Source organism: Atractosteus spatula, chromosome 13 (genome assembly GCF_055471065.1).
Source record: "Atractosteus spatula isolate fAtrSpa1 chromosome 13, fAtrSpa1.hap1, whole genome shotgun sequence".
Lineage (NCBI taxonomy): Eukaryota > Metazoa > Chordata > Actinopteri > Semionotiformes > Lepisosteidae > Atractosteus > Atractosteus spatula.
In genome coordinates, this window is record NC_142718.1 from 23,974,627 (window position 1) to 23,992,176 (window position 17,550).

A 17,550-nucleotide genomic window follows, 5' to 3' on the forward strand; every position below is an offset into this window, starting at 1 on the left:
TCATCATTATTTAAAAAATTGTATATACAGTAGCATCACTGTTTCGCTGTTTTTTATCTTTAAATATATGCAGTATGTAGGAATCTGACCAGTAAAGAACACTTCAAACACACCACAGTAAGACACATCCCAATATGTGCAGTCCTACAGAAACATACACATTATTTTGATTAGTGTAAAATGAAGCAAACATGGGCTAATTGGCAACATTAGCATTCAGAATAATTGGCATTCAGAGAGATTTCACATGAGGGAAGGAACACATAAGATGGGCTCTGAGTGGAACTTGCCACACCCCAGGACTAATTGGAAGGTTTAGAAGAGAAGCCAGGAAGGCAGGAAGCTCCAGCATGAGAAAAAGGAGAGTGAAATCTCTGAAGTGAGTAAACAATAGTAATGGATTGAAAGTTCTCCATTTCTGCTTGGAGCTGAAATGATAGCGTTTCACTTACATATGATACCCTCAAATTTGATGGACTCTGGCCCTAACTTCAGAAGACACCCTGCACTTGGGTGCTACGGTAAAGAATCTAAGGTTTTTCATTATAAATATTTTCTAGAAGGGAATTATGGGCACCTAGTAATGAGGCCTGTTAATCAAGGGAGCTTAAAGATCCATGTATTATGTTTATCAGATGCAGTTAGAGAACTAGCATAAACACAGTTACATCTGTCAATTTCAATTAGAGCAAATTAGGAAAAGGAGAGACCACAGACCCAGGAGCCATTTCAAGGCAGTGATTGACATAGTTTTTAGCTTGATGCTGCTCTGCTTTCAATGTATTGACACAGGAAATATGCAATAGACTTTTTCATTGCCCTGGGAGGTGAAATCCTATCTGAGACTATGTGAGAGAGCACAGCAATATGTTGGTATCTTGCATTCTCTCAGTAAAAGGTTTCTAGAGCTCCCCTCAGCATTTATACTACTATGCCACAAGATAGAGTTACTCTGGGCTGCAAGTACTTGCAAGACCATTGGTGTCAGCTCTTCCTTTTTTAAAGGAAGCCATTTAAAAATGCTTACCCTCCAGTAAGTTATTTTTTTTTCTTCCTAGATGTCATTTAAGAGTGGGGAGCTGACCAGACACTAGAGAGAAATGCAGGTTATAAAATGAGTTATGGGAGTATGAGAAAAAGCCCTTGTGAGAAGGATCACATCATCTGATCTTTCATATTCCAATTTGTAATGCTTGGATACCTGCTAATTAGATTTTGATATGATTTGTTATGGAAATGCCACCAACTATTAAGGCCTTTCCTGGCTAGAGATATACAGTACAGAACTGATAGCATTTGCCAAGTAATTTTACTACAAGCACAGTATATAATTGAACACAGACAAGTCTGTGAATATTTTTAAAACAATGAAAAACAGAAAATGCTTACAAACCTCACCCATTAGATACACTTGGAAAGAGTTTTAATATTGTACATAGGTATGAGTTCAAAGTCAACTCTTTGAAAATCAAAGGGTGGTTTATAGGATAGTGTTCAAGTTTCATTTTGGACATTTTCCCTCAAGTTTTTGTGGCCTAAAAAGGGACAATTTTGCTTTCATAAAAAGGGGAATGATCACATTTGGATTGAATGCCTTTCGTGAATCATTACTGAAGTCTGTAAATATAGACCTTTATACATGTTTAAAATCTTGTAAGTGATATGTATTGGTTTTAATAAGACAAAGTGTTTAGTCATGTTGAAAATACAAGTTAATATTTTAAGTGAATTTTAATGAAGGATTTTTGACTTATGACATTATATGTTTACTGTTTGAGTCTTATTTGACTTACTTCAAAAAACGCAAAAAAAGAAGCTGATGAATATAGGTAAAATATAATGCATATTAAGTCATCCCTCTATCAAAGGCTATATATCCAAATGTTTGTGCAATTGCTGCTTGAGCCAAAATGGTAATTTAGTAATTCAGTCTAATTCCTGATTCTTATTAAAACATAGCTGCTTATAAAAACAGATTTAAAAAACAGCAACGACTTGAAAATTAAAAGCACACCCATTTTTGGACTAGTTTTATTGTATTTTTAACACTTAATATTACTCTTTTGGGGAGAATGCTCACTATTTTTATGTTTTGTAATAGATGAAATTCTCCCAAAAGTTACTGCAGATGCACCTATTTATTTTATGACCACAAGGTGGCACACATGAGCCTAAAAAACAAAATAACTGTTCATGTCAGGCTAATGAGATCATAGTGGTCAGGACATTCTGCAAATGGTTATGTTAACCCGCCTCTCTTCTGAATTAAAATCTGATGGCATAGTACAGCAAAGTTTTTCAATAAAAAAATCTGGATAAGTAAATAGATTAATAGAAATTAATAGAAACACTGACTTTTCTAAACCGAAGACAGAAACTTAAAAAAATGTGTTATCGCAATCATTTTTGTATAGAATAACCTGAATCTTCAACTACTTTATAGCTAAAAGTTTAGCATTGCTCTAAGAGATTTGCACAATACTGCAAATCTCTGGTCATGAATGAACATAATGGAATTAGAAATGTTTCTCTTTCATAATGCTGGCTTAACTAATGGTATCTAATATTTACAGGACTGGGGAAAAAAATTACCACAAGAAAACTAAAACACCAAAATAATAAAAAAAAATTATATGACACAGTCTTTGGCTCTTTGAAACTCTTTAATACCTCTGCTTTTAACATTACAGCAATGTCAGTCTAAACAGTGTAACTAGCAGCAATACTACCTTGCCTTAACTTCTGACCCACTCACACCCGGCTTTCTGTGATCATATTGTATAAAATGATGCTCCAAATCTTTTGCGTATTAAAATGCAATGTGACATTTGAATCCTTATTGAAAGCATTAACATACATTACCCAGAATTAGTCGTGCAGGATTAGACAAAGCTTTACATAAAAAAATATGAAAGTGCAATGAAAGAAATATACTCAGGTGGTAACGTTATGCTTGACAGTGAAACTATTTAAAACTTGATTTAACTGTTTAGACAGCTACAGCACCTTTATTAAAAATTGCAATTTGATATTATTGAACATTTGGATTTGACATTACAAAAAAAGATATGGTTAACAGTAATATCAAAGTAGTACCAAGAAGGTGTAATACTGTATGTCCTTTAAGCACCCTGTTCTAACTTATTACTATCTCTGTTAATAGTATTAATATTGATTATTTAGCAGATAAGGTTTATGCCCCTAAAATAAAATAAAATATTATTTTACTAGTGATCAATGGAAACAAGCACAAAATATTTTAAATAAACATGCAGAATAAAAGCTTACTTGCAGTATGCCAGCATAGAATGATTTTCTATTCACAAAATCATTGTATTTTTGCACTGTGCAGTTAAGGCATTTAAAAAAAAACAAGTTTCTGTTGTCACAATTTAACTTCCACAATAGAAGAGCATCTCTCTCATCATAAAACATGCTAGTGCAAGACAAAGCTTTCCACTTCCTACTTCCTTCAATACAATGTCTATCGTTATTGTTGTTATAACAGAGCTTTAATGTGTGAAGACATTTATCTTTTTTGTCATTCTCCTTATAGCTCTTTTATGTTTTCTGTATTTATCTGAATTTTTGGTGTTATTTGGACTAGATGTAACCTAAAACAAACATTTATATAAAGGACAGAAATTAGAATATCTTCACTATACATATAAATAAATATTAAAGGTATTTAGCAATAGAGTATCTGCCTTTTTCCCCAAGATACATATTTTTTCTGCAGCTCAAGTGACTTATGGCTAATTCTTAAAGAAACATTCTTCAAGAACCTTTATCTAATGTTTCAACAATTCTTTTTTTTTGTTGGACATTCCTGTATACTTTTGCACATTCTAAATCTTAATTGTGTACAATTAAATGATATGGAAATGCATATCACCACTCAAGCGCAGTTTAGTATTGTTCAGTTGCCATATTGTATGCATTGCATAACTGACTTTCACTGTGGTTCCATGTTTCTAGATTATGACTTTCTTTCAGACTTAGAATTAAGCTTTCTTTTTTGTAAAAAGGGAAAAGAATGTTCTTGATTTCACTGTGATGCAATTGCAGTTATGTTGTTTCTTGTTTTTTATTGGGAATATATTATAGCACTGCTGGATTTTTGGCAAAGGACTAGGGAGCTGTGGCCTTGGTTACTGGGTGCACTGCAAAGACTATGCTATTTGGAAACTCTGGATACTTTGACCCTTGGATTGAAGAGTCTCTAAACAGCTGTAATATATATGCAATACTATTCTGTGGTCTGCTGTCTTGCTCTTGGCTGTGCCCTGTGTGTATTCTCTGATCTGCCTACACTGCCCTTTTGTGTCAAGTGTCTGTACCCCAGGAGGGGACTTTATAGCTGAGCCAGTTGATACAAACCTTAAAATTAATTTAGCTAATTTACAGGATATTAGAGGAGATATTACAGGACATCTATTTCATTAGATTTCAAATTTCTAGAGAGAAAGGGGTTGTTAAAAAATGGGAAAAAAACTTTTTCAATACCTGCAACTATTAAGAAAACAAAGACTGACTATTTTTTTCTCTTACTTAACTGAAAACAGACCTTTACTTTTTGCAGACATTGTAAAACCTCAGTAAAGATGACGATCCTGAGAAGTATGCCACACTGTCTTTTTTTCCTTCTCATAAGGTTTAACGTCTCCATGATACATACATGTCTCTCAGGGTCTGTGGCTTATTCCATGTAATTGAGGGCTGCATTTATTTTCTGCCATGCTGATGCAGATTTTCCACTAGATTTTTCCCTCAGAGATCTCAGCTTCCTCTCTGTCTTGGAAAGCATGAGCATGTTTGAATTACTATATATAATGGCATGTCTAGTACAGTTTTTGTAATCTGTACTGTACAAATATATTTAAGCAGAAAAGTCACCAAAATAACCTGATGTATTACCATAAGTATATAGGTCAATTACAATATTTGAGATAAATAAATTAATGAGCAAATGAAGCAGTTTTCCTCAGTGGACTCATTGATTTCAAATGTGATATTATTTGACAGTTATACACACAATGATTCATATTTTACACTACTTTTACTGCTTTTTCTTATCTTTAGTGGAAATGTTCCCAACTTGTAGGAACTTTGTTGAACTTGTTGCTACTTTCTGACTAGCAAAGTGTAACATTTGATTAACAATTAGTTTTTTAGCACAACTTTTAAGTTGACAGCCTATAGTAAGGGAACCTGTCAAGCATACTGTACACTATTTTTCACACTATACTGCTGCATGTCAATTGCAATGACTGTTATCCTGAAACACTCAGAAAATATCAATGCAGAGCTGCTCATAAATTTTAAAGGTTGTCTGACCTTTGACTCTTTCAGCAATTACTTAGTCATAAAGTGTTGTATCATATGAAAACAGTTGTATATAGGCCATGTTAATTGCAGTTTCTATGACCTCTGATGTAAAACAAGATGTTAGGGGTCTTGAATTTTAACATCCTGTATTAACTACTAACTACCCCATATTACAGTTCAAAGGTACAAAAAAGCCCATGATTATCCATGTCCTTTTTAAAGTTTAAGTGTACAGTGTTTTAAGACTGTTTTATAACTTTGCATCTTAGTAAGGTCACATGATTTCTCTGTATATTGCCATTATTTCTGTTTATTTTATCCCCCAAAAAAGCTATTGAGCACACTTTTAATTCATTGAAACAGTATGCTGTTCTAGTTTAAACTTGTACTGTACTTTCAATCTCATGAGCAATCCTTTTCAGCTTTTGGGTGGAGAAGTAAGCACAGCCTTGGAAGTTAAATTAATAACCAGAAAGAAAATCACATGTTTGAGCTTTTCTTCTGTTTTCTGTCTCCATTCGGTCTTAACACTCTTTATACTGAAAAAGAAATAAAGTGTTTAAAGAAAAAAGCTCTCAGATTTGAATTACTAAATGACAAAATTAAATTACTACACTGAACCAAATAATAAATATGCAATAGCACGTGCAGACTATGATCAACCTTGTTGAGAAGCTACTTCTTCAATATAAAGCTCAGAGATGAAATTTATGTTCATGTCACTCATAGTTAATTGGTCTCAGAGCTGTTTAGGCTATTGCTCAAGCATCTCAAAGAATTAACAACCACAACATGCGGTTAAAAACAATAAAGTAGAACAGTGACTACAGCAATGTACATTTAAGGAATGCTCTAAACTTGAAGATATGGAAGTATGTCATATCCTGCTTATACATCTACACATGCAAAAATCCTAGGCTTGCATAAAATCTTTAGTCAAACAGTGTATTATTGGGACAGATTTATTTCTGATTTTATTTTTAATGTATGTAACACCACATCATTTCCATATTTCAACCTATATACAGTACATGCACCACACACTATCAATCTTACAGTACATATGCAGTCAGGTTTTATAGATATATGTACCGTATAATATAGGCTAACACAGGCAAATCACATAGCAACAACAACCACATTATAATGGCAAGTTCCAAATTTAGTGATGCCAATGGGTTTTTAAAATGAAGTTTAAAAAAAAACAAGCCATCTTGACTTATTTTAAACGGTTGAGAACATCTGGAACAAAAGTTTGACTTCAGTGCTTGACAGATTTCGCTAAAGAACATGTTGATAATTGTTTCTGGCAAACAAAACAAAGTTTTTTGTTACCTAAACAAATATTGTCTTTCTGTGGATAACAAGAGTGAGTTGAAAATTAGCCTAATAATATAATTTTATCATATCAGAACTGAAGTCATTTTCATAAAACACCTACTACACTGAAGACCTTTCTGTTAAGATTTTGCTATCAAAGATGTCAACAGGGCTATGGACACCTAACTGGAAGGTTGTGGATTAAAATCCTGGGTAAGAGACTGCTGTTATGCACTTGGGCAAGGCCCTTCACTTTGACTAATTACAAATTGAAAGCACTCTGATCAAAAGCAGCAGCCAAATAAATTGAATACTGTTTACGACTATGTGTAAAATATGGCTGCTAGATTAGTGATTATTGAACTGTGTCATCAAAGAGAAATTGACACTCTGTCTTCATTCTGGTTTTTCTTTCAGTTCTTTACTTCCTGGAATATTTGACTTGAGGAAATTGCAAAGAATACGTTCAATTTTACTTTGGGCAGAACCCAACTCAAGTGGTTTCTTGATCTTCATTTGCAACATGAGAATAAGTGGCTCACTGTTAAACAATTTAGCAGATATTTTGCTGTTTAATTAATTTATGTAAAGTAATATTTTTTCTGTTTATACAATTTAAAATGTAGATATATACAGTATGTAACTTTCATTCTTTGAATGACCTTTGTTATTAATGTATTCTGTAAGGACATTAAATTAATGTTCAATATATACAGTATCTGTGACAATGACAGTAATCTTTTATTCTTCCAAGATCAGGAGCACAAACCTAACAGAACTGCTCTTATTTTATAATGTTGTTTTATCTGCCAATACCCTGAGAAGTTTCAAACTTCCATTTTTTATTTTTACAAATGTCTTGCAAAATGAGAACTTTCATGAGAAATCTATTACAAAATATGTACCAATGTAGTTTTTCTATACTTCATATTTTATTACAGCTTTGCTTCTTTTGTATGTCAGCTATGAACTATTATTCCCAGCCATAGCCGAGCTAATAACAGCCCACATTTAAACCAATATTCTTTACATAGTTGGGTCACTGTGTATGATCTCATCTGTGTCCTGAAAGAGAGCATTTATTGGTCGCTGGTTACTTTGATTCCCGTAAAAGCATATACAGTACCATAATTATTGAGAAATTGTAACTTTACTCAAACTATGAAAACCAAAAATGGTAAGGCAGCAATAATTTCCAATTAAGAATCACTTCCATGCAAACGTCAGGTATATAATGTTATTTTCAAATCTTCTGCATTATTTCAATATTGATTATGTTTAGTGCAATGTTTGTGAAGCCAACAGTAAGACTGCTAATGGCTGAACTATTTATGCCTATGAGTGACTTTTAGAATCTCAAAACATGAGTGTGGATGTGGACAGTATTTCACTATGTTCTGAAAATATGACAATCAAATGATACACCATGTTTAGTTCATTTACATAATATTAATTTTTATCATCATGTTTGCTTTTTGAGAGGTAGCAAAAATGAGCACTCTAGATAATTCTCAAATACACAACATACAAATGTCTGAGATTTCAATTAAATTAAAGAAATGCAATTCATTGTTAGGACTAAATATTACTGTGCTGTCAGAAAAATGTGATGACAAATTTCAGGCAATTATGCCTCTGTAGTTTTCTTTAATTTTCTATATTTAACTTTAAGGAATCTTTACAGTATTATTTTTAGTTGCTTAATAATTATCCCACTTCCAATGAAAGAAGGCCAAGAAAACAAATCATCACGTCTGAATTTCCCATGAATTATTCAGATTGTAATCCAATGTCATGTCAATATACCATGTTGCACTATCAAAACTGATTTTTTTCTCACTGGAATTATAACTTTACTTTCACTTTAATATAAATTAAATATCTTTCACAGATTGGATGAAAGATTTATTGTGACTTCTTACAATGTGGGCTATTTCAGCTTCTCCAAGCTGCATATTCTTGAAAATGTAACCTGACACCAGCTGCTGAAATTCATGTCTGTTACCTTATTTTGAGCAGCGTTACACAGGTAAAACAACAAGTATAAAAACATAACATAACTTTGGTCTGATCTTTACAATGTTAAGTACCATAGTTAGTATTACAAAACAATAGCGCTTTATTTAAAATTAAATGTCCTGTCTCAATACAACACATAATACAATTTTGAAGCCAACATATCTGGATTTAAATTTATGAAAAATATACTAATCAAATTATACATATTGGCAGCATAATGGCATTGAGGCATGACAATTAGTACTGCAGCATCACTGCATAAGGATCCTAAGCTCAGTTCTGGACAGTGGCATTTTCTGTATGGGATTTACATGTCTTCCATAAGTTCAAATTGGTTTTTACACAGTGTTCAGGTTCCTCTCACTTTAGGAAGACATGCTGATTAGATTATTTGGTGTGTCTAAATTTTTGCCATGTGCTTATGAGTGTGTTCAATGAGACAGACTAGTGTTTTGATTTAAGATTAAGGAGAATTTAAACAGCTAGATACATAAGAAAAAACCTGAAAGTGGAATAACCAAAGATTTAAACTCCAAAAAAAGAGTCCTTCCTAAGCTTTTCTCTTTAGAAAGTAGCCTGGACATGTTTGAAAAGAAGCCTCTTGCTTTAATAAAGCATTCCAGGTGCAGCACACTATGAAAAAGAGTCACAAAATAACTGCATTTCGATGCAAATTGAATCAGAAGTAAATGGATGGTCATGTCCTTACTTGTCCATATTATTTAATTTCTTTGCTACCTCTTACGTTCTTCATTGAAAAACCTCTCATGTAATCTAATTAACAAGAATTGTATTCACTATACATTCTCGTGGAGGTGAAATGTGGTCAAGAACAAGTACAAACTCATTTATCTTTTTACATTGGAGGCAAGTAGTCAGGTGTGCAAGTTTTTTTTTCATTTTATTTTTGGCAAAACTCCATTTTTACAACCCTTTATGTATATGATTTCATATAAAAGGATTTCTTTAGGAGGCAAAAAAAAAAGATGTATTGACACTTCACTTACTGCTCTGTGTGCCTTCACACAAAATTTCCCTTGCTAGAGGAGCAGCAAGTATTCATTTTTCTTAATTATCTTAATTATCATGAAAATAATTACTTTCTACATAGATTTAATTTAATAAGCTTTACATCCTTTCCACTTCCAGGAGTATTTTAAAATACCAGATAGTAATATGCTATTCCAACGCTCTTCACAATGCATTCAAAAGATAAATGTACATCACCGATTATAAAACAAATACTAATGTGCAGCTATGCCATAGACATGGTAGAGCAACATACCCCTGGCTATACAGGACCTGGAAAAAGTCAAAAATCATTCTAATGTTCCCAAAATGGAGGTTAATAACTCACACAGTCCGTTTTTTAGAAAGGCTGTTATTTTTTAGAAACTCCAGAATATATGTAATGCATTAATGTTTCTTCTTATCCTTTTCTGGTTTTTCTTTCTATTTTTAAACCATGATTCGCTGAGCTTTTTTATGTTCTCATTATACAATACTTTAAATGCACTGAAACAGTGCACGTTTACAATACTATTGACCATGTTTGGTGGGAAGCTGCCTTTATTTACAGTATGAGGTTTCCAGCTTGTTTCTTTTTGTTTGCTGTGATTTCCCCTATGAAATGCAGCAGCTGCCTTCCCCTCAGAAAATATTATTTCACAACATGTCATAACAACCAGCCATAGGAAACACAACCAAAGCCCCCCTAAATATTTACAGCACACTAACCCATCATTGAAAATATGAAAGCTTTTTTTTCTTAGTGTCCTCTTTCTATGTATTCTTTCATTTCTCCTCCTCTTCAAAATGCTCATTTTCTATTTTATCTCTAGCCAATGCAATTGTTACCATAATTAAGCTCGACTTCTGTTTATGGTATTGTATGTATTTCAGTAAATCTTGCTACAATACTTCAGATCTAATTTCTAGATCATCCCCTGACAGTAGAAATATAACCAGAGCACAAGGAGAAATGAGCGTGGAACACAGTTCAATGAACTGGTGCTAGCAAATCCCCAAAAATCCAGATTGGTTGACTGGAATTCTATAGTGGCCTGCGAAAGATTTTGACTGACCCGGTAATAGTAGCCTGAGGTCATTTGCACAGACATGGAAGCAGAATAGGAACCAGTAATAAAACCAAACCACATGCTAATGTTTGTTGAATAGATGAGAATAGATTCCACATAGAACCCCCTAAAAGAAGACAAAATAATGATGTTCTTAAAGTGATGGCCCTGGAGAAAAATACCAGCTAAAGCAACTGGACCAACAGGAGTCTGTAGCACTTAAGAGACCATAGGTAGAAGCTTGTGGAGGGAAGACACCAGTTGTATTCTAGAGGTTATGAGTCTCCAACTCAGCAAATGTGTTGGGGATCCATAACCAGATCAGATGAGGCCAGTACTGACACAGGCATCGGTGTTGGCAAGAGTTAAGGTTAGGTGGATGCTGCACATTGGTGGTGGTGGAGAGGAGTCCCCATTACCTGTAAATCGCTTTGAGTGGAGTGTCCAGAAAAGGACCATATAAGTGTAAGCAATTATTTATTCATTTAATTATTATTATTATTATTATTATTAAGAACAAAGACCCAGACCCAGTAGAGTCTGACACTGTGTGCTCTCACCCTGAAAGCTGCAGTGATCATCAGTAACTGGAGGGGCTCTAATGAGACTGCAAAAAGGAGGATTAAGGAAGGGACAAGAAAGTAAGGAAAGAGGGAGAGAAGGGGGTGAGCAGGGATTGTGGAAAACAATAGGAGCAGTAAAGAGAGAGGGGAAATGGGAAAGGAAGCAGCCATAATTGTTTCAAAGTTCCAGAGTAGGGTGATGGCATCAGAAGGTCTAGAACTAAAGAGAGACATTATGGTAGGTGCAGGCAGCCCATTACTATTAAAAAGGTCTGAAGGTGGTAACAGTGATAACACTGACTAGTTAAAAGGCCAACACATGGGAAAAGCTGATGAGGTTGTAGATGCACATAATATTCCCTAATAAGTAACTGCAACAACATAGAATACAAATCTTGGTCATGTGTTTTTGAGTATAATCCAAACAGATTTAACTTTCAAAATCAATAGACAAAATAATTCTCATCATTCTCAGCACAGATAAGGGTATTTGTCTCAATCAAGGCTTGGTCATAATTACCCCTCACATGATACAGACCATTTAAATTTATTGATGGCATTTAAAAAATGACAATATGTATACTTGGTCACCAATGCGGGGGGAGGGGAGGGCATTAGCACTAAATACATCCCTTTCAGGAACTCATATCCATCATTTTGAGTGGATTTGGAAAAAATTGATGGTGTTTCAGTCATTCTTTTGTGACTCATTTTTTCTTTTGTTAACTGTTTTTTCTAATGTAGGTTAATTCCTATTACGTAGCTATTTTGATATTTTTATAGACTGAAAAAAATGTTAATTGTGAAACAGTTGATTCATTATTAAATGTTTTTAAAAGCTGACTTGTCTTTGGTAAAGTATCACATAAAATTCAAATGGCAATGTTAGTTTGCTTTCCAGGAGTCTGTCCAACAATGAAGTCTAAGTACACAAGCATATCCCAAATATTAAATATCATAATTTCCTGTTACACGGTGCTTACACACTGTGTCTCCCACAATGTTTATCTCAAACCAAAAAAGTCACTAGAAGAATTATTGTTGTTCACAAGTGAAAGCACAACAAAAGAAAATGTGTTATAGTGCAAACATTTCAGCAATGTTTCAAAATTATCAGACATGCTTAAGACTTTTAGATATTTCTTAAATATAATTGTGAAATAAGGATATTTTCCAGTGTTTAATTCCTTAGTTCAGAAGAGTTGTGTCTGCCAGATCCTGGATTATTACACTGAAGTTCCATTTGGAAAAAAAATCCATGTAATGAAGTTGGCTGAAATCCTTCTGACTGGTTCATTTTTTTATGTTAACAAACCCCATCTGCTATTAGTCAACTCTTCCTTAGTTTCTTAAAGGGGAATAGGCCTTACAGTATGTAAGCCAAATAATTATGAGGTGAAAAAATATACAGCTTACAGTATACAGTACATCAACAGGCTGTGATGTGCAAATGTAATAAGGTTTATTTGTATAAGCATTTCATTGTGCTTGTGCATATGACAAATAAACTGAACTGAACTGAATTTATTGGTATAAATTAAGCATTTCTGTGCCTTGCACTCAAGACAGACTGGAGGCTTAAATTTCAAGACAGCCAAAATAATGCAAACATAAAAATGCAAATAAACATCAAAAGAAAGAAGAAAATGTGCAACTAGCTTTCAGGATTTTAAATTCAATCCTTCCTTTTTACAACTTATACAGAAACTCATATTTCTACAATGTTTACATTAAAATTCTTCACTTAAAAATGAATTGAAGCTTTAAGTATACAGTAATTGCTCAGTAGGTACCCTCTAATGAAAGGTTTTATTCAACATCATAGAATTGAGTGTGTGATCTTAGGTTTGACACCAGTAATAACCTGATGACAAAAAAACACATTTTCTCAAAAACATACCATGTCTATGCACCCCTCATTATCACATAGATATCAACCTATTTATTAATGAATAATTGTTAAAGCAACTAATTTAATTTAGCTTTCAATTAAAGGGTTCCTTTTCACTTCAGTGAGGCACCAGGAAGTTTATTGATGTAAATATTTAAGCTCAGTATTTGCTGTAATTGACTCTAGTGATTACATTTATCCCTTTTTTACTTATAGGATATTTATAATAGAAATATTATACTTTCTTTTTAGGTTTCAGGAGCAGAAGATATCTTTCTTGTTAGCTAATGACAATTAATAGTCTTAAAACCTAAACTTTTCTCCCAGTCCCTGGAGCTATGCGTTTTCCTGTTTACTCAGGACCACTTGACATCTTGAGTAATGAAAAGTCAGAGTCACCAGAGTATTCCTACGAAATGTGCAACAGCCCAATTAGTTTTTAAGTTTTTTCCAACATACTGTTTTCTACCAAGAAGCAGATGGGGTCTTTATGTTGTTGTATCCCTTCTGGAATGGTAATGTTACCAAAATAAACCCTGAAAGAGCTAAAATTTAACCATAATCATTTAAAAATAAAATTCCACAATTCATATATGAGCCAATTAATATTTGGAAAATAATAGGAAACCCAGCTATATGGAGAAAAATTGCACACTCAGCAGAAAAAAAGAACAATCTTTGGTGATTCAGAACTGAATCCAGGACCAAAGTGCTGAAATACAGTAGAGCTAAGTGCCTTGTTATTAAACTGCCCTAATCTGGAATTGCCAGTGATTTTTCTCTTTATACCTCTACCACCACTCAAATTTGGAATTGCCAAGTGTCAGTATACTCAGTTGTTCCACTAAAAAGTGATGAGAATCATACACATGTCCCTCTTAAATGTACAGAGGTGTCTGCCATATTTCACATTGTGAATCCTATTTCCTACTCAGACCAGTGACATTTGGATTATACAACTCAGTGAATACCTTTTAGGAGCCGAGGCATTATGGAGATTTTTAAAGTTAACTTTCTTAGACATATTGACACTGACTTATCTGGCTTCAAGGAATTTCCTTTCCAGATAAAAACAGTTTGAAGTCTCTGCATAATGTATTTGCTGATTTCACTATGCTGAAAAGTAAAAACTTATGAGCTAAAGCTTTCAAAGCCGGTGAACTAATTGTATCGCAAAATAGACAAAAACGAAGGTCCATTGTATTAGTTATTTTGGGTTGGTTTGTACGGTACACAGTAAAATTGTGTTTTACATCTAGTTTCAACAGCATGTTAAAGTTAATGTAGAAAATTAATGTTAAAGTTAATGTAGTGAAAAATGCAAGTAAAGTGTCAATATAAAAAATACAAGAATGCATTGTAATTAATCAAGGATGTTTTGAAGCACAGAACATTTTTTTTACTGAGCGGTATGTGATGAATTGAGAGGTTTCTGCTAGCAAACTATTTCAACAATATTTCCACAAAATGTCAAGCACCAAACTAGGAGACAGTACTGCAAAGATCCTCTAAAGGAAATTCCAATGTGACACTACTTCCTGAAATTCAGATAAATATGCCTGTTAGTCAAAGACAAATGATGTAAAATTTGACTTTTACTTGAGTGCTTTCCAGAAATCAACCCCCTAGAACTCTGATGTTTGGAACTAGTTAAAAGATGAAAGGAACCATGGATTTCACTTACCTCACCATAAGCATTGTCAGATAATGAAAACAATGTGAATCTAGACACTCAACATTACATGGTTAAACGTCATAAACTACTTGTCATAGGATAAACTCGAAATGTGATTGACCTGAAACTCTACTTCTCCGACGACTACAATTTTTTTATGCTCTCCAACAAGAAATAAAATTAAATTGAAATAAAGTTTTAATTGAAAACACTGTTCACAACTTCATTATACAATTATTACTTATGTTCACATCATTGTTAGTGTGTTACACTTAGATGTGGTATTTCAAATTTCTTAAAAAAGCTTTACATCTTAAAGTATATGAGTTACTTAAATAAGTTTTATAAATAAATTACTTTAATAAAAAAGCCTCTGCTATTAAATGTTTAGAAATGTTTGCTTCTGGGTAGCTTTTGTCTGACAGTAGACTTTGTTTTAGGAAAGAAAATACATACACACTGATTTACAATTCAACCAGTTTTGAAACAGATTAAAATATCTTCTTTTAAAAGTAGATTTAATTTTATTTGGATGAAAAAATACATATATTTTTGCTTTTTCAAATTAAGTACCCTGGCAACTAAAAACAGTGCATGTAATATATTTAAAATGTATAAATTTATACTGATGGAAAAAAGAAACGCAACACCTCTGGCCCTCCCGTCTGCGTGGAACAGGCTGAAGAGTGACTCATCTGTGAAGAGGACCTGATGCTACTGCTGCCATCACAGCCTCTGTCTGGCCCAAGCCAGTTGGGTATGATGTCTAGAAGGTGTGAGCAGAGGGCCTTTGACAGGTCACCTTGCTCTAAGGCCAGCAGCATGGAGCCCCACAGTCCTGTCTGTGATCCGGGCATTGTGTCTGCCAGCAGTTTCAGCAGTAGTACGGGTGGCAGATCTGAAACAATCTCTCAAATAGACCAGTCTGATGTGTTGGTCCTGCATTTGACAATTGAGGCATTATGGAATGAAAAGTGGCCTTTTTCTTGCAGTGACCTAAACATTGAATTAAGGCCTTTTTAAAGGTGACCTGATCAGGCATTATTCCACCTGGACCTTGTTGGTTAAAAGTGAACCTAACGAGCTTTCATGTGATTGGCGAGTTGCAATGCCTCACTGCACAAGCTATATTGCTGGTCAGAGGGCTTAAAACAAATTGACAACATTTTGTGAAAGTACATAAGCTATAACTATAGTTTTCTCATTACAGATAATTTTGCATTTTTATTTCCATCAGTATATTTATACTTTATAGGGGCCAGCAGCAATGTCACCCTGCAACTTACAATTGGCAACTCACTGAAGCTAAGCAGGTGTGAGCCTGGTCAGTACCTGGATGGGAGACCTCCTGGGAAAAACTAAGGTTGCTGCTGGAAGAGGTGTTAGTGAGGCCAGCAGGGGGTGCTCACCCTCTGGTCCATGTGGGTCCTAATGCCCCAGTATAGTGACAGGGACACTATACTGTAAACAAGCGCCGTCTTTCAGATGAGATGTAAAACCGAGGTCCTGACTCTCTGTGGTCATTAAAAATCCCAGGGTGTAATCCCAGGACCAAATTTCCCATGCCTCCTAATAATCCCCCTCTATGAATTTGCTACATTACTTTGTTCTCCTCCCCCCCTCCGAAGGCAGGCGGAGAGACGGTTGGAGAATTCTCGGTTGCATTTAATGGCAATTTCAGCTCAAAGATTTGGTTCAAACCACCAAATGGAGATGGGCGTGCCGACAAGCGGACCCTGCTGATGTGGGATTAACGCTAGGATGAGAGATATTTATACTGTATATACATGGAAAATAATTCTGCTTAAATTTGCAATATGAATATATACAATATTTGAATGTGAACTTCAATCTGTGAATTTGACATAAATTAGTAAGAGCAGTGATCTTACTGTAATACACGCCACTGTGATACTACAAAAATTCCATCACCCCAATCTAAGAGTACACCTCTTAGCTGTAATGCTTGCATTACCTTAAATGCACTCCAACTTCAATTTAAAAATTAATCCTTTATGAGAAACTATCAACTTTATCATAAGCCTTCCATTATTGTTATTGCTTGGTATGTACATCTCCACTTCTTCCAACTTCTTTCTCTCTGAAATGCTCTCTGAAATGTTTCCAATTCCATCATGATCAAATGCTAATACAGTATGAGTCTATGTGATGCTAATGTGAGCTTTGTTTGCTCCTAATACTCTGGGCATTTGGGTATAAGCACTGAATTACCTGGTCTTTTAATGTTCTGTATTTCCCACAGGCTCTTTTTTTTAACTGAATGCCCTATATTTCTCCTTTGAAGGTGAAGATTCTCCTCTAGCCAACCAGTGCTAATTTTGAACAGATGTAATCTGTTGTATCTGTAGTCTGTACTCATAAACTTTATCATAGAAAGGTTTCTAGTTGCTGTGAAAGATGAAGTCTTCATTCATGTGTTGTATTGATAGATTAACATTTACAATAGTTCACCTTAGTATAGTGATGACAGGATCCCTGAGAAATGGAAAACGTTTCCTTATTGATTTGTTTTCAAGATTTTTGGTTGAATATTCATGGTGCTCCTGAGACTGAAATCTCCAGCAACCAACATTTCTCAATTTCCTGGGATTGTGGTATCACTGGCCCTTATTGAAGTTAATGTGATTGGTGTTCAAACTTCTGCATCTGTGACTG

General features: G+C 34.2%; 1 protein-coding gene across 1 annotated transcript in view; it reads right to left on the reverse strand.

The window, feature by feature from the left end:
• Positions 1-17,550, reverse strand: part of LOC148821914 (uncharacterized) — a 68,449-nt gene that overhangs the window by 39,529 nt on the left and 11,370 nt on the right. The gene's annotated exons all lie outside the window — the stretch shown is intronic.